We start from the raw sequence: 19,374 nt of genomic DNA on the forward strand, positions 1-19,374 counted from the left end.
AGTCGCTGCCACACTGATAATGCTAGTGAACATTTTTTCCCAAAACGTTTATTATTTTAAAAGTTTTGAGCTTTTTTCTAAATATGCAAGTGAGGCTATACTAGACAAGTGGGTGTCAACACCAGTTATTCTCCTGAGGCGGAGCTTCCTCACAGCCTCTGACGCTGTCCTATCAGCATGAAGCTGCTTCACACAGTGTGAGAGACTGAGGCTGGAGGGAAGGGGGATCATTTAAAATAGCCATATCTCATCTCCGGCCGTGGATCACCTAGAACAGTGGTTCTAGTGGCATATGAAAGATGAGATTCTACCAGGATCACAGTTCTAGCTGTGAAACAACCAGAGGTATTACCAGTTGATAACAGAGTCAGGAATGGAAGCTGTATACTAGCAACATAGAGAAAACATTACACCGCCCAGAGTGAAAAGAAAGAGTCACCTCCTATTTGGCTATTAGAGCCACGTTAGCATATTTAGAAAAATGCACATAATAAAAGTTTTTGAAAAAACAAAAATACACTGTAGCTATTAGCTGTCACGTTTGGTCGGTAGACCCACTGGGCCATACCGCCTTAACGGTATGGCAGCTGGCCAACAGGACACAAAGTCTATAGTTCAAATAGGTGTACCTGTGGTAACTTCAGACAGTAGCAAGACAGGCTCGGATGGGACTTTGGCAGCAGGCAGACACCAGGCGTGGTGTAACAGGACAGGCGTAGTACTCAGCGCAGCACGACTCCGACTCTATACGGCACTTGGTTCTGAATAGCACGGGACACAGGATACAAGTAGCAGGAATGGGAACACTGGGAACTAGGAAACAATAAGGGACCATTTGCAGAGACAAACATAGGTAAATGGCAACAACGTTTAGGCAATGCAGGAAGGGGCAGGGCCCTTCTTATAGTCCAGGGTGCTCATGGGCTAATTTGGTTCTTTAATTCAGGTGCGCGCGCTGGCCCTACGGGACACAGCCGAGTGATGCGGAAGTGAGCGTTGGCGTCTCCTGAGGAGGAGATGCGGGCCAGCGCTCACTGATCCAATGCTGCGACCGTCAGAAGGTGAGTAAACCTGACGGCCTGCAGCCATGGGCATTACATTAGCTTCATAGCACCTATTAGATTAGTTAGGAGATAGGAAATTAATAAACTAGTGGCAGATCCTCTTTAAAGTCAATAGAGACCTCCAGTGTCTGCTTGAATCCATCAGAAAATCCATTGTTATAAACAGTCAATGATACTAGTGGGGCACTATTATTTATGTTGACATGCAAGCGATGCAAACCAAATCCAGATCATACAATGTCCAAAAGGTATTTATCTGTTCTGTCAGATGTTTGGATCAGTTCATTCATTGCATAATGTACAAAAGTCAGGTTTATTTACAATAAAAAAACACTAAAATATAGTAAAAACTTTAGATGCTGCAGACCTAGTTTTTTTTTTAATAGAAAGAGCGCATTTATATGAATAAATGGAGGATAGGAATCACCTCCTCACTCTTCAAAAAGAGCTTCTGCAGCAGCTGAGTTGTGCATTATAAAAAGTTATGTACTCCTACAATAAATTCTAAGGAGAATATTAGAAATCACCTCGTAAGTGCTTTGACCTGTATAAATGCACACAGCCTGCAGCCTCACGTTTTTATACTGTCACGGAACTCCATAGTGACCTCTAACATTCACATCATTTATAGTAGAGGGTACATTATCCTAGATATAAAGTTCAGACCTGCATCTTGCAAATTGTCCCTGGAAATAATTTTAATTTATGAAAATTTTTGTGGTGTTGCTATTTTATTATTTTTTGTATATTAGGTTCTAGCTTCTTCTAAGGCCCCATGCACACGAACGTGTTTTTGCGGACGCAATTCACCCGTGAATCTGCGGGTGAATTGCGGTACCATTCATTTCTATGGGCCCATGCACACGACCGTGGTTTCCAAGGTCCGTGCATTGCCCAGGAGCCTGGATCGCAAAAAGATAGGACATGTCTTTTTACGGCCGTATATTGCAGTCCAGGCTCATTGATATGAATGCACACGGCCATGTGCATGGCCCGCGACTTGCGAGCGGCCTGCGGATGACACTCCGCGGCCGTCCAAGCCGCAAATCACGGGCCGTGCACACCACTACGATCGTGTGCATGGGCCCTTATACGTTTTTTTATGGTACATGTGTACATTTGACATGCACTGAAATGTAATTTTTTTTTCAACTTGCTATGATGAGTTTCTTCTCAAAAAACATTCACTAGCTTTATCCTTACATTTATTATATGGATACCAGTGTATAGCTGCACTGTCTCTTTTCCTGAGGTCCTCTGCACGAGACCCCCGTTCCCACTTCTGTATGAAAAGAATAATACGAATAAAACAAATGTGTATGTACATTTCAATCTAGCTCAAATTATAGATTGTGGTTACACTAATATCTTGAGACTGGACATCATATACTTGGTGAATGTGTTATTGTCCGATAAAGACCCTTCTGACCTAGAAAGGACATGCAATCTGTGCCAGGGCAGGATTAATAAGAGTCGCCTTATGTTTCCTTTATAATCAACAAAGGGCATCTATATGTTGTGTTAATACAGGAGCGTCCTTAGTGTCTATAGAAAAAGTGATAATTACTCAAATAGTTGGTATGAGAATTAAATACAATTATGCAATTTTATAATGAAACAGAATTCAGGAAAACATATTTATTTTTATTTTTTTTAAATTGTATGTTTTTTCTTTATTTTCATTTATCATAACATAAATATACAAAACCGTACTAAATTCAGACAAGTAGATACATCTTGTTCGAATAAAGGCAACAACATTTTGCATAGTATATTGGTCATTTTCCAGACGTCAACACCTTATTACCCCAATGTAGCATATGGATTCCATATGCGGATTGCCCTCTATCTGTTTATATATCTGAGAAACATTAAAGAGGTTATTGTCTGCTCTGAGTATGCAATAAAGGATATGAAGTTTAACTCGTTCCTCAATTCACATCTGTATCCATTGTCTACACAAAATACAGATTAATTCCAACAATACTAACATGACAATCGACAGACACACTAGGGTAGGGAAGGGATAAGGTAAGAATTGTAGCTTTAGGAGATATCTTAATCTCTATATTAAACCTGGATGTACTTTAACCGGTTAAGGACTAGGCTGTTTTACAGCTAAATGACCAGAGCAAATTTCACAATTTTGCTATGCGCTTCTTTAGATGACTATAACTCAGCAGGTGAATAAAGTTCATCTTTGAATTTTACACTCTTTTTAAAGGACAGATAGGGCTTTGTTTTAGTGGCATTTGTCAGTATATATCATTTTTATTTTTTTCTCTAAAGTGGGCAAAATTGGAAAAAAATTCAAGAATTTAGCAATTGCGCCAGTTTATGCTAGCATTTTTCACACACGGTATGGACCACGGACAAAATTAATCTCCTTTCACATTCTTCCACTTCTCCCGTGCATGGGGATACCAAATATGTGTGCCTTATTCACTGTGCGGGCATGTGCCAGGGCTTGGCATAAAAGGAGGCTTTTCGGCCTTTTCGGTCCAGGAATTTTGCATTTGATTTTATAGCCCCATACTGTTTTCTGGGGGGTGTAATGCTGCTGAAACATTCGAATCACCCCATAAATGACTTCATTCGCACAAGTAGACCCCACAAGGTTTCCTTCAAGGGGTTTATCATATTTTTAGCAAGTCCAGTTTTCTTCTGAAAGTTTCTTGAATAAGATGGAACAAAAAAAAATCTGCTATTTTTTAGCAAATGCGTCAGTTTAGGCTAGTATTTTTCACACACGGTATAGACCACGGACAAAATTCATCTCCTTTCACATTCTTCCACTTCTCCCGTGCATGGGGATACCAAATATGTGTGCCTTATTCACTGTGCCGGCATGTGCCAGGGCTTGGCATAAAAGGAGGCTTTTCGGCCTTTTCGGTCCAGGAATTTTGAATTTGATTTTATAGCCGCATTCTGTTTTCTGGGGGGTGTAATGCTGCTGAAACATTAGAATTACCCCATAAATTACTTCATTCACACAAGTAGACCCCACAAGGTTTCCTTCAAGGGGTTTATCATATTTTTAGCAAGTCCAGTTTTCTTCTGAAAGTTTCTTGAATAAGATGGAACAAAAAAAAATCAGCTATTTTTTGGGAAATGCGTCAGTTTAGGCTAGTATTTTTCACACACGGTATAGACCACGGACAAAATTCATCTCCTTTCACATTCTTCCACTTCTCCCGTGCATGGGGATACCAAATATGTGTGCCTTATTCACTGTGCGGGCATGTGCCAGGGCTTGGCATAAAAGGAGGCTTTTCGGTCCAGGAATTTTGCATTTGATTTTATAGCAGCATACTGTTTTCTGGTGGGCGTAATGCTGCTGAAACATTAGAATCACCCCATAAATGACTTCATTCACACAAGTAGACCCCACAAGGTTTCCTTCAAGGGGTTTATCATATTTTTAGACAGTCCAGTTTTCTTCTGAAAGTTTCTTGAATAAGATGGAACAAAATAAAATTACCTTTTTTTTTAACAAATGCGTCAGTTTATGCTAGCTTTTTCACACACAAAATGGATCACGGACAAAATTCATCGCATTTCACATTCTTCCACTTCTCCTGTGCATGGGGATACCAAATATGTGTGCTTTATTGACGGGCATGTGCCAGGGCTTGGCATAAAAGGAGGCTTTTTGGCCTTTTCGGTCCAGGAATTCTGCACTTGATTTTATAGCCGCATACTGTTTTCTGGGGGGCCTAATGCTGCTGAAAGATTAGAATCACCCCATAAATGACTTCATTCACACAAGTAGACCCCACAAGGTTTCCTTCAAGGGGTTTATCATATTTTTAGACAGTCCAGTTTTCTTCTGAAAGTTTCTTGAATAAGATGGAACAAAATAAAATTACCTTTTTTTTTAACAAATGCGTCAGTTTATGCTAGCTTTTTCACACACAAAATGGATCACGGACAAAATTCATCGCATTTCACATTCTTCCACTTCTCCTGTGCATGGGGATACCAAATATGTGTGCTTTATTGACGGGCATGTGCCAGGGCTTGGCATAAAAGGAGGCTTTTTGGCCTTTTCGGTCCAGGAATTCTGCACTTGATTTTAGAGCCGCATACTGTTTTCTGGGGGGCCTAATGCTGCTGAAAGATTAGAATCACCCCATAAATTACTTCATTCACGCAAGTAGACCCCACAAGGTTTTCTTCAAGGGGTTTATCATATTTTTAGACAGTCCAGTTTTCTTCTGAAAGTTTCTTGAATAAGATGGATCAAAATAAAATTAGCAATTTTTTAGCAAATGCGTCAGTTTATACCAGCATTTTTCACACACGGCATAGACCACGGCCAAAATTAATCTCCGTTCACATTCTGCCACTTCTCCCGTGCACGGGGATACCAAATATGTGTGTCTTATTTATCACATAGAGAAGTAGGAGGGTGGACGATAGAAGAAGATTATTTCACAAATCGCTTTTTTTCAAAGCTGGTTTTACAAAACTCAACAGAGTTTCTATAACACTTCCAAAATATCTGCTCTTGAAGCAGAAATCCCAAAATATTCATCTAGGGGTATAATGGGAATTTATTTATTTGGGTTTTCTAAAATAAGAAATTGCAGGTTTATGCAAATGGAGCTCTCCAGCAGATGAACATTAGAGAATATGCAAACATGACATCCACCCCCCACCCACCCATTCCCTCCCTCACCCTTGGAGTAAAATCAGGGGAAAAATAAAAACGTAATGTAGGGCAAATATATTTTCAACGAATTAACTAAAATCTAATAATTCAGAACAGTGTGGTATTTTTTAAAACATGGCTCAATGCACAGGCCTGGTTGTGAGGGACATGAGGGACAGAAATATCGGGAATCTTTGCGGTGCCCGTCTTTTCTGCAGACGCGGCACTTTTTCTGAGGGTTGCTTCTGGTTGGTGTTGGGGGAATCCGACTGATGAAGTGTCTTTCAGTCAGTCGCGTGACATCCTCAGACTGGGGGCATTCTCGGGTGTTCTGAACATCAAAAATGAGGCCTTCAATAATTTTTTCCTGGAAATCCAGGTATGTGTCTCTGCCTCTGTTTTTTTTGTAGAGCACAAATGAGTTGTGGATGGCCACCTGTAACAAATAAATTGCCACTTTTTTGTACCAGGTTTTAGTTTTGCGTTTTACTAAATAGGGCTGTAAAACCTGGTCGCTTAAATCCACCCCCCCCCATGTACTTGTTATATTCGGACACGCTCACTGGTTTGTGCTTGTCCGATGTTGCCCCCCTTTCCCTCACTGCCACTGTTCCTGCGGTATGAATCGTGCTTAGCACATACACGTCTTTGCGATCCCTGAACTTGACCGCCAGCAATTCCTCAGATGCATAAGCACAGGAGTCCCCCTTTACCATGCGCTTCCCCACTAATTGCTGTGGAAAACCAATTCGGTTTTTGCGCATGGTACCACATGCCCCAGTCCTTGCAGCATGCAAATGCCTAAACAGGGGCACACTGGAATAAAAATTATCACAGTACAGGTGGTACCCCTTGTGAAGCAGAGGCTGCATTATCTCCCACACGATCTTACTGCTGGTGGAAAGATCAGGGGGGCATCCAGGAACATTTATTGTGCGGTCCCGCCCTTCATAAATTCTGAAGGCGGTGGTATATCCTGACCCGCTTTCACACAATTTGTAGAGCTTAACGCCATATCTTGCCCTTTTTGAAGGTAGATATTGGCGAAAGCTAAGTGTGCCATGAAAGTTGAGGAGGGATTCGTCCACACTTACATTCTGCTCAGGGGTGTAGAGTTGCAGAAATAAATTATTCACGGAATTTATTAGCGGTCTTATTTTGAACAACCGATCCCGGTTTGCATCGGTACTTGGGGGGGCCTGTGCGTTGTCATTGAAGTGGAGGAACCTCATTATTGTCTCATAACGAGACCTGGGCATTACTGCAGAATATACTGGGGTGGCTTGGGCGGGTCTTGTTGACCAGTAAGACCTAATGGAGGGCTTTTTGACAATACCCATATTTAGGGTGAGCCCCAAATTTTTTTTTAATTCCAGCAAATTGGTGGGCGTCCAATCTCTGGCATGGGTGGATGAAGGTTTCTGCCTTATATATTGAGTGGCATATAAATTTGTTTCGTGGACAATCTGATTTAGGATGTCGTCCGTTATAAATAAATGGAAGTAATCCATTTGGACAAAATTTGTATTGTCCACGGTTATGCCAGGAGTGGCAGTAAATCCGTGGATTCTAGGCCCAAAAGATGGGGCAGGTGCCCATACAAGAGCCTGGACTGAAGGGACCAGGCTGTCCCGTGCTACAGCGCTACTTGGCCCTGCGCTTTCAAGTTCTGCAGTTTCAACTGCATCAGGGACAACGTCCCCTGAAGATGAACCTGAAGTGACGCTGTCATCGTCACTACCTAAAACAGGTTCCATCTCGGACGCCATCTCTGATGCGGTCTCCGACTCAGACCACAGCATGGCGTATGCCTCCTCGGCGCTAAACAACTTCCTCGCCATAACGTAACTAACACTAACACTAAACAAATTGTTTTTTTTTTTGTTTTTTTTTATATAAAACACACAAACTAACTGCTATATATATCTACACTACCGCTAACAAAAAAATAAACCGCTATTGCTATATATATTATATATATGTGGATATATATATAATTATATACTCCCTACCTGCCTATTCTAATAGAATAAAAGATAGAAAGGTAGATATATAGAAAAAAAGATAGATGGATAGATAGATTGTATAGATAGATAGAAATCTATCTATACAGAGAATGTTTTAGAGTGTAACTGTATTTTTTGTGTAACTGTAACTGTAATCTTCTGGCAGCAATTCTCCCGAGTCTCTTCTTCTCCTCAAACTGAAACAATGTTTGAGGAGAAGAAAAGAGGCAGGAGATTTACTGCCAGAAAAGTCAAAATAAAACAAATGTGGTCGCTGTGATAGGTTTTCACAGCGACCACATGTTCAGGGACCATCAGATTGGTCCCTGATACTCTGCCCAGTGCCCAGAGCTGTTGGTAACAGCGTGGGCACAGGGCTGTGTGCACGCGATCGCGTGCACACTGTTTTCTATGCAGAAATGCATGTGATCGCTGTGATTGGTTGTCACAGCGATCACATGTTCAGGGGCCAAAAGATTGACCCCTGACATTCTGCCCAGTGCCCATGGCTGTTAGCAACAGCCAGGGCACAGAGCTGTGTGCACGCGATCGCGCGTGCACAGTCTCTGAAGTGCCGCCGTAAATAGTCTATACGGCGGACTTTAGAGACCCTGACCGCTGGCCGTATAAATACGGCCAGCGGTCGGGAACCTGTTAAGAACATTGGTCTCTCTCTCTCATGGAGGTCTAGAGGAGTCGTACATGTCCCAAAGCCTCCACACACTCGTAAAGCGGTCTACGCAATTATTCAGTGAGGCCGTCAATGATTCCAATCTCTTAACCTCCTTTATTCTGCTGTAGAGTGCATCTAGCGTAGGTGGCGTTTTACGTTTCCAATTGGCCGCAATAAGACATTTCGCTGCTGTTAGTATATGTAGAAGTAACCAGGACTGAACTTTCCCCCAACCCTTCGGTGGCACATTTAAAAGATAAGTCAATGCTTGCTTCGCAGGTCTATTCCCAAAAACCTCTTGAATGAGATTTTCCACTTCCCCCCAAAAGGGTCTCACTAGTTTGCAGTCCCAGAAAATATGAGGAAGTGTCCCCACGTCGCTGTGGCATCTCCAGCACCTATTCGATACCAACGGGAAAATGCGATGGAGGAATTCCGGTGTGTGATACCAATGCATTAGAATTTTATACTGGTTCTCCTTATAAGCCGCACATAGTGATGACTTCGCTGCCTGGGACCAGATGATTTGCCACAGCGACATGGGTATCTCCCTACCCAAATATGCCTCCCACCTGGCCATATATCTATGTCTGGCTGCCTCTTGAAGGGGGGAGTCGGCCAGAATAGCATACATCTCCGATATTAACCCTCTAGTTGAGACAGTTGTTTTGCAGAGCCTTTCAAAGGCTGTGGGCTTAGAGAAACCTTGTTCTGTTCGTATAGAGCTAGCAAAGTGTGCAATTTGAATGTAACTGTAGTATGAGTTGTTGGGCAAGTTGTATTTAGTTTGCAACGTTGAAAACGGTAGAATTGTGCGTTGGCAAGGGTCCACTATATCAGCAAAGTAAAATAATCCTGCTCTCGCCCATGGCTGTGACATCTTTGTAGTGAGGCTCTCTGGTAGGGAGGGGTTATATAGGAAAGGTGTCATTAGAGACTTTAAGGAAGATAATGCAAATTTCGCCTTCGATAACCTCCAGATATTCCTAGTGAATGTCATTCTGTGTAGGAGGGGGGTCGCTAAGGTGTCCGTCGTCCCCGACCATAATAATGCATTTGGGTGTGCAGGTGCTATCCACAGTTTCTCAATCTCAGTCCATTTATTATATGCCCTTAGAGAGGTCCAACATGGTATCCTTCTCAAATGTACCGCTAAATAGTATCTGTAAACATCTGGGACCGCCAATCCACCTGCCGCCACCGATGTAAGCATGACTGATACTGTGATTCTATGTCTTTTACCCGCCCAAATGTATTTCAACAGTGTTGTTTGAAATCTGCAGATGTCTTTTCGTGGTATGGGGACCGGGAGGGTTTCCAGAAGGTATAAGTATTTTGGTAGGATATTCATTTTAACCGCCGATATCCTGCCGAAAAACGACAGGGGTAGGACAGACCATTTAGCTATGAGTTTGCTTATGTCCTGGAAGAAGGAGACATAATTATGTTTGTACAGGGAGGTATATGAGCTAGAGATCTGAGTGCCCAAGTATTTTATTGTATCTGTCTTCCAAGTATATTTAAAGGAAGACTGCAGGGTTGCTATGAGCGCTGGGGTTAGATTGATCGGCAAAGCTTCTGTTTTAGAGTTGTTAATTTTATAACCTGAGTACCGACTATATTCCTTCAGAACCAAGTGCAGATTAGGCAGAGATATTTGTGGATTGCGTAGAGTCAGGAGAACATCATCCGCGAAGAGGGATATCTTAAATTCTCTGTCTCTTACCATGATACCCTGTATGTCTGGATTTTTTCTGATATATGAAGCCAGTGGCTCTACGCAAAGCACAAAAAGGAGGGGAGAGAGTGGGCAGCCCTGGCGGGTACCATTAAAGATAGAAAAGGTTTGGGATGTAGCATGTGGCAATTTTACCGCCGCGTTTGGCGAAGAGTATAGTGCTCGTATCGCTTGGAGGAAAGGGCCAGAAATGCCTATTGTCTCTAGGGTGGCGAAGAGGAAGGACCAATCTAATCGGTCAAAAGCTTTCTCAGCATCTAAGCTCAGGAGTAAGCCCGATGTTTCTGTTTGATTAACCACATCTATCAGGTCTATAGTTCTTCTAGTATTATCCCCTGCCTGTCTATGCATGACAAATCCCACCTGGTCTTTGTGGACCAGCCCGGGTAGAAGGGAACTCAGTCTATTGGCTAAAATCTTAGTAAATATTTTTAAATCCGCGTTCAGCAGCGATATCGGTCTATAGTTAGAGCAATCGGTATGATCCTTTTCTGGTTTGGGAATAACCGTAATAAAAGAGTGGAGCATTGAGGGAGGTATCTGTTCCCCCATCAGGAAAGAATTAAAGAGATCTATCATGTGTGGATTTAGTGAGTCCTGAAAGATTTTGTAATAAAGATAGGAGAAACCATCATGCCCCGGTGATTTGCCGCTAGGGAGCTCCTTAATCGTGTCTTGCATTTCTTCTAACGAAATGGGTGCATTAAGCATGTTAATGTCCGATGTTGCGAGAGTAGGTAGCGAGCAGGGTTTTAAATATTCCAAGAGACATTGGGTTCGTAGGGAGTTGGGACGGTAGTGAATATAGCTTTGTATAATATTGGTGGAATAGGTCAGCCTGTTGTTTAGGGTCAAAGAGTAACTGTCCCTGTAAGTTTTTAAGTACCGCTGGGGCCGAATTTAATTGTTTAGTACGTAATTGTGCTGCTAATAATGAGTGTGCCTTGTTTCCCCGTTCGTAATACTTCTGCTTAGTATATATTAATAACCGTTCCACCTTAGCTATTGAGAGATCTTTCAGTTTTCCTCGCGTCTCAATAATGCGACGGAGAGTAACTGTAGAGGGCGATATAACCATTTTACGCTCCAGGGAAGCAAGGGTCACCGTCAGATCTTTCTGCTGTTGTTTTGTGTCTCGCTTAAGACGTGAAGAAATAGAGATACAGTGCCCCCGAAGAACTGCTTTATGAGCTTCCCATATTGTAGATAACGTAGGGACTGAGTTTTTATTAAGGGTAAAATATGTGTCAATGTGATTCTTAAGAGCCTCTCGGTGCATCAGATTTTTAATCAGCCTTTCGTTTAGTCTCCAGTGGCATTGTCTTGTAGTCCGTAAGTCTGAACTGAGGTCAAGCATTATCGGTGCGTGGTCCGACCATGTGATAGGGCCAATATCTGTCGAGGACATAGAGCGTAAACCCGGTACATTACCCAAAAAGAGGTCTATCCTTGTATGAGTGTTGTGTGGGTGGGAATAAAAAGTGTATTGTTTACCCGAAGGATTAGTAACCCTCCACAGGTCATAGAGATTATGTTTACGGATCAGTCTACGAAAAGCTAGGGTATGTCTGCGTAAGTTTGCTGGTGGTGTGGGCACACTGAGGGACTGTCTATCCCTTATGTCCAATACCGGAAGGTTAAAGTCTCCCCCTATGATAAGAGTGTTAGGTGGAAGACGTGCGAGTTTGGCAAACACTTTCTCTAGGAAAGGGACCTGCAGGGTATTTGGTGCATAAATATTACATAACGTGAGTGGGACTCCTCTCATTGTCCCTACTAGGATAACATATCGCCCCATTGCAGGGGGCAATCTCTAGATACCAGAATCGCGACTCCCGCTTTTTTCTTATTTTGTGTCGCCGTGTATACCACAGGAAAGCGGGACTGTGCAAATTGAAAGGAGCCCGATCTGTCATGGTGCGTTTCCTGGAGAAAAGCAATATCTGCTTTCAAATCTTTTAATTCTTTGAGCGCTAATCTCCGTTTGATATTAGAGTTTAAGCCTTTAACATTTAATGAAACTATACGCGCCATGACAGATCTAAAGTCCGTTGATCAAACATAAATATTAACCCCTGTAAGGGGCCCAACCTGTATCCCTGGTATGGTGGCAAGAGACCGCATTTCCTCCTTTTTTCTTTTGAGCCATGTTCTCGAGGATAACTCCTAATATGTGTTTCACTACCAGAGAAAGAAGGGGGTGGGTAGGGGAGACATAGACATAAAAACATATAAAATATTAGCCATAAACATATATAGCACCGGTACGTTATCAAGTCATACAATTGACTGTGAATGGAAAATGCTTTCCATATGGAGACATAGTAATTCAACCGAGTATTATGCATAGAAATCAATGAAAACACTAGGTGCATATAATGCCCTAGGAAAGTGACTCGTCCCCCTAGGGGGTACATTTCCCCAGAAGCCGATACAACCAGGACTCGTCCTAGCATCTTTTCCTCGAAGGTTAGCCAAATCTGGTGACTTGGCCTGAGAGTCCTCCACCCCCACCCATTCGAGTATAATACACTTTTTGAACAGAAAGAAAAAAGGATAGAGAATTAACACATAACAATTGCATCAAGAAAACATTCAATGCGGCTTGTGCACTAGGAAGTGCATGTTCGAGTAATAGCCTCCCGTAGCAGATTCCTTTATCTCCGGATTGGAGATCTGCGATCTCTGACGACACTAGAGTCCCCCCGTATAGCAGGTTTCTTCTTTTGTAGGACTTTATGCCAGATGGGTGGAGGAGGTGGAGGGGGTAAGACTAGATCCCAACTGGGCAACTTCGGTATAGAAATATCCAGTATGGCGCAGAAGTCCTGAACATCTATAGGCGACCATAAAACTGCAGAGCGTCCATCTTTTCTAGCTGTAAGACTGAAAGGGAAGCCCCAACGATACAGGATATTAGCCTCTTTCAGGATGGAGAGCAGCGGGCGCAGTTGGCGCCGCTTATGTAGGGTTATCCAAGAGAGATCCGGCAAAAATTGGATTGTAGCATTTCCATATTCAATGGTTCGCTGGGTTCTAGCCTTGGCCATTATGGTTTCCTTCAACTCAAAGTCCGTGACACAGCAAAAAATATCTCGTGGCAGAGTGCTGGCTCCTTTAGGTCGTAAGGCTCTGTGAGCTCTGTCTAGTATAATAGGTTGGTCCGCAGCTGCGCCTATGACTTTATTAAAAATGGTCGTCAGGATCTGCTTCACATTTTCGTCTTGTTTCGGTTCAGGCACACCCCTGACTCTAATGTTGTGGCGTCGACCCCGATTATCTAGGTCTTCCAGGTGGTTATGGTAATCACTGAGAGCCGTATTTTGGGCCACTACCGTGGATTGTAGCTGGGAAATATATTGGCGGGTGGAATCGTGGTCGTCTTCCAGCGTTTCCACTCTACTTGCTACATATCTTATGTCTTGTCTTACAGCTGCAATGGCGGCATTACAGGTATCTTTTACCTCCGCTATAAGCACTTTAAAATCCTCTCTGGTAGGAAGCTGACTTAGGATGGCATGCCAGTCTGCCCTTTTAGGTGCAGGGTACTCGGAATCTGAGGATGAGAGATCTGCCCGAAGATCTAGAGTTCGGTCACATGAGGGTGAACGTACTAAGATGGAGGGAGCTTCTCGCTCCATATCGCATGTCTCCCTTCCCCTGTCCCTAAGGCGTTTCGAGGAGGAGGAGATCTCAACCCTCGGGGGTCTCGGAGCCCTGGGCAAAGGTGGGAAGTCATCCAGGGTAAGAGGTAAGTCACTAACCTGCAGGTTTTTGTGTTTTGGGACGACTCCCTTCGAAAAAATAGGCAGAGTCTCTGCATGCTGCACTGAGGTATCCAAAGATGGCGGACTGCCCTCCACGTGGCCGTCCTCCTTCCCCTGATAATATCTCTGGTCGGCAATTATCAAGCTAGTCGGCTCCAGTATCTGGGTCTGTACTTGCTCTGTGAGCGGGTCTGTAGGCAGGTCTCCCCCCGGGGCTTCCGACGGGCACCATGAAGCCTGTGATGCTGTGTCCGAGAAGGGTGCCAGTAATGGCGGCTGCTCTGTCTGCGCGTCCGCACGGAGGAATGCCTCCAGGGTTCCAGGAGTTGGCGCTCCGGAGGGTGCCAGCTTATTCTCCGGTTTCTTAGGACCGCGTTTCACCATCTTGCGGGTTTATCGGGAGGCTAAATCCAAAATTAACCGCTGCTAAAAGGGTGGTTAGTGGAGGAGCTCCAGGTCGTGCGTCCTACTCCATCTGCATCCGGTCACGCCCCCGAAAACATATTTTTTTAATAGTGTACAGCACCTATAGCTATTGTGGTCATGTGTATGTTGAGATCCAATCGTTTCTGTCTGTAGGGGCATCCTAGTCCTTGCTGTATATCAATTTATTTAAGGAATTTTCAAGGGAGACACAATTTTTGTGGCGGGCAGGGAACGAGCACTGGGGAATAGTATGAAAGTGAAGTAAATGGTGTCGGCATTGAAGCATAAGCAGAGAATGAACGGCGCGGGCACTGAGGAGGCTGTGGACCAATAGGATGCCTCAAACCCGGGTATACGTCAGAAGTCCCGGGTTTAAGGCATCCTATTGGTCCACTGCCTCATCAATGCCTGCGCCGTTTATGCTCTGCTTATGCTTCAATGACATACCTGTATCGATACTCAGTGATGTATCGACACAGGTCTGTCTACATAATAACGTTTGTGCACGAGCGTGTGTCAAAGCAAAAAAACACTAGAATAAAAAGCAGAACTTTCGGCCAGCCAGAGGTAGGGGGGATAGGAACAAATACATTTCTGACACAATGCATATTATGACGTTTTTTTTTTTACAGCCGATACCTCACTGCAACAGGCGGAATCAAAGTTCACTTTGATTCTGCCCATTTAACACCTTAAATGCCGTGGGCAATTTCCCCCTCAAACACGATATTGCGTCCACCCCGAGGTGCGATCAGCCGTTTACAGTGGTCGTTATGGCAGCCTGCCATCTTTGTACTCCTTTGAAGCCGTAGACTGTCAGAATCACAATATACTGCAATACATTAGTATTGCAGTATATCATGCAAGAGATGCAACGATCACTGCTTCAAGTCCCCTAGGGGGACTAATAAAAAAAAGTAAAAAAAAACAGTTAAATAAAGATTTTTATAATGTTGGAAAAAAAATATATATACACTACCGTTCAAAAGTTTGGGGTCACCCAGACAATTTTGTGTTTTCCATGAAAACTCACACTTATATTTATCAAATGAGTTGCAAAATGACTAGAAAATATAGTCAAGACATTTACAAGGTTAGAAATAATGAATTTTATTTGAAATAATAATTTTCTCCTTCAAACTTTGCTTTCGTCAATGAATGCTCCATTTGCAGCAATTACAGCATTGCAGACCTTTGGCATTCTAGCTGTCAATTTGCTGAGGTAATCGGGAGAAATTTCACCCCATGTTTCCAAAAGCCCCTCCCACAAGTTAGATTGGCTTGATGGGCACTTCTTGCGTACCATACAGTCAAGCTGCTCCCACAACAGCTCTATGGGGTTGAGATCTGGTGACTGCGCTGGCCACTCCATTACAGATAGAATACCAGCTGTCTGCTTCTTCACTAAATAGTTCTTGCATAATTTGGAGGCATGCTTTGGGTCATTGTCCTGTTGTAGGATGAAATTGGCTCCAATCAAGCGCAGTCCACAGGGTATGGCATGGCATTGCAAAATGGAGTGATAGCCTTCCTTATTCAAAATCCCTTTTACCTTGTACAAATCTCCCACTTTACCAGCACCAAAGCAACCCCAGACCATCACATTACCTCCACCATGCTTGACAGATGGTGTCAGGCACTCTTCCAGCATCTTTTCAGTTGTTCTGTGTCTCACAAATGTTCTTCTGTGTGATCCAAACACCTCAAACTTCGATTTGTCTGTCCATAACACTTTTTTCCAATCTTCCTCTGTCCAATGTCTGTGTGCTTTTGCCCATATTAATCTTTTCCTTTTATTAGCCAGTCTCAGATATGGCTTTTTCTTTGCCACTCTGCCCTGAAGACCAGCATCCCGGAGTCGCCTCTTCACTGTAGACGTTGACACTGGCGTTTTGCGGGTACTATTTAATAGAGCTGCCAGTTGTGGACCTGTGAGGCGTCTATTTCTCAAACTAGAGACTCTAATGTAATTGTCTTGTTGCTCAGTTGTGCAGCGGGGCCTCCCACTTCTCTTTCTACTCTGGTTAGAGCCTGTTTGTGCTGTCCTCTGAAGGGAGTAGTACACACCGTTGTAGGAAATCTTCAGTTTCTTGGCAATTGGAATAGCCTTCCTTTCTAAGGACAAGAATAGACTGTCGAGTTTCACATGAAAGCTCTCTTTTTCAAGCAATTTTGAGAGTTTAATTGAACCCACAAATGTAATGCTCCAGATTCTCAACTAGCTCAAAGGAAGGTCAGTTTTATAGCTTCTCTAAACAGCAAAAGTGTTTACAGCGGTGCTAACATAATTGCACAAGGGTTTTCAAGTGTTTTCTCATCATCCATTAGCCTTCTAACACAGTTAGCAAACACAATGTACCATTAGAACACTGGAGTGATGGTTGCTGGAAATGGGCCTCTATACACCTATGTAGATATTGCATTAAAAACCAGACGTTTGCAGCTAGAATAGTCATTTAGCACATTAACAATGTATAGAGTGTATTTCTGATAAATTTAATGTTATCTTCATTGAAAAAAACTGTGCTTTTCTTGCAAAAATAAGGAAATTTCTAAGTGACCCTAAACTTTTGAACGGTAGTGTATATTAAAAGTAAAAAAAAACAAAAATGGTATCGCCGCATCCGTAAAAGTCTAAACTATCACAATATAGCGTTATTTAACCCGCTCGGTGAACGCCGTAAAAAAATAATAAAAAATAAATAAATAAATAAATATATATATATATATATATATATATATAAAACCTGCAAATTGCTGTTTTTTTTGGTCACCTTAGCTCTTCTAAAAAAAGGAATAAAAAGTGATCAAAAAGTCTCATGTACCACAAGAGCTGTGCTCGCTTCATCTTTAGCGGGTGTCGGTTGTAATATACAGCTGTCATCCCGCTGCAATGACAGTGATCGCAGTTACCACCGATCGTCGCCGTTTAACCCCTTCAATGCGGCAGTCAATAGCGACTGCGCATTTAAGTGGTATCTATAGACAAGGAGAAAAAAACAAAAAACACCCGGCGCACATTGTGCATCATCTCTTGTTTAAAGTGACAAAGGGTCGGGGTAGGCGGTTGTGCTTATCTTGTGGTGTTGTGCTAGGAGCACAACACCCAAAAGTGCCTGTATGGTCTCAATGGACTGAAGCTGGTAAATCCGTGCAGGGGCTGTCAGGGCTCCCTCAGATAAATGGAGAAAAAAGTGGATAAAATTCTCTAGCGCTGTCCAAATGTTGTGGAATTGAAGGATTCAATCCAAGGCAAGAAGTTTAAATAAGATATATTCCATAAGTCTCTCCCCCATAAAGTCCTGCAGGTTAAAATGGACCCGGATGCACGTTTCCTCTTTGTTACATGTGAGTTTGGAGCAAATATATATACACGATTGTGAAGATATATGCCCCAAACATAAACCAGGTTTCTTTTTTAATTAAGACTCTAGACGAACTGCAAGCGTTTAAGAGAGGGGGTTTAATTTTGTGTGGTGATTTTAACATTCCTATCAACTCCGCCTTTGATACTTCCACTGGGCGATCTAGCAGGACCTAATAGGCTTAAATGTCAGATGAAGAACGACAGTTACAGTACACTGCACTACATAAATAGTGCAGTGTATTGTACTGGGGATCAGAAGGTCAGATCTTCAAGTCCCCAAGTAAGGCTGTGTTCACAGCAGCGTTGCCCTTCTGTTGAGGGGTTCCATCGGAGATTTCCGTTGGGTTAACCCCTCAACGGAAAGGCAAACTAAAACCTTAGCTTCCGTTTCCCTCACCATTTATCTCAATGGTGACGGAAATGTTTCTAAAGGTTTCCGTTCGTCACCATTGTGACAGCGTTCCGTTGTTTTGACGGAATCAATAGCGCAGTCGACTAGAGCTCTTCAAACGCATCTCTTAACACTTCACTGCAATGTTCCCTAGCAGAGTACATTGAGCACTTTCTTAACCCCTTGTTCTGTTCTCTTCCCACAGTCTCACATTCCCTCCCTCAATGCACTCTGCCCAGCTTACATATACCCTCATGTACTCTGCCCAGCTTACATATACCCTGATGTACTCTGCCCAGCTTACATATACTGTAATGATAGGGGTAGGGAAGCGGACAAGTGAGCCCTAATCTACCCGCCACCCTGTCCCTGCCTACTTGCAACGACCCACCCTAGGCGACGGGGTACAACTGGGCGGCGGTCCCTACGCTAAAGTAAGTGCACGAGACAAACAGACAAGGGTACACAAAGCTAAGGGAAATGGGGCAGTTGCCCACGGCACACCGTGAGCAACAAGAGAGGTGAACGAGCCGAGTCAAACCAGGAGTGTACGAGGTACCAAACGCAGAGCAGGAGAGTAGTCAGTAAGCCAGGGTCAGTATGGAGCAGGATCAAATAGTCAGAAGCTGTAGCTGGGCCAGGAAACCACACGAGAAGAATCACAAGCAAAGGAGGAACAGGAAAGGCAGGTATAAATAGACCGAGGGCGGGAGCTAGCTGAGTCTGGCCAGGCTGCGATAGGCTCTCCCACTCCTAAGCCTGCCAGCCTGAGTGGTGGAAGCTGGAGTCAGTCTCAGAGACATAGACTCAGGTGCCGACTGATTACCTATGGGCGTTAACCCCGAAGCTGTGCCTGGCAGATCCTTTACATATACCCTGATGTACTCTGCCCAGCTTACATATACCCTGATGTACTCTGCCCAGCTTACATATACCCTGATGTACTCCGCCCAGCTTACATATACCCTGATGTACTCCGCACAGCTTACATATACCCTGATGTACTCCACCCAGCTTACATATACCCTGATGTACTCCACACAGCTTACATATACCCTGATGTACTCCGCACAGCTCACATATGCCCCCACATTATAAGCTGAAGTACTAGTATAACCCCAAACAAAACTAATACCGAGCAAAATCTGTGCTCCAAAAGCAAAATGACGGTCGTTCTTTCGCCTAGCAATGTGCCCAAACAGCAGTTTATGACCACAAATGGGGTATTACTTTAATCTGGAGAACCCGCTTAACAATTTATGTGGTGTGTCTCTCCAGTGGTACAAGC

Source organism: Rhinoderma darwinii, chromosome 3 (assembly GCF_050947455.1).
Source record: "Rhinoderma darwinii isolate aRhiDar2 chromosome 3, aRhiDar2.hap1, whole genome shotgun sequence".
NCBI lineage: Eukaryota > Metazoa > Chordata > Amphibia > Anura > Rhinodermatidae > Rhinoderma > Rhinoderma darwinii.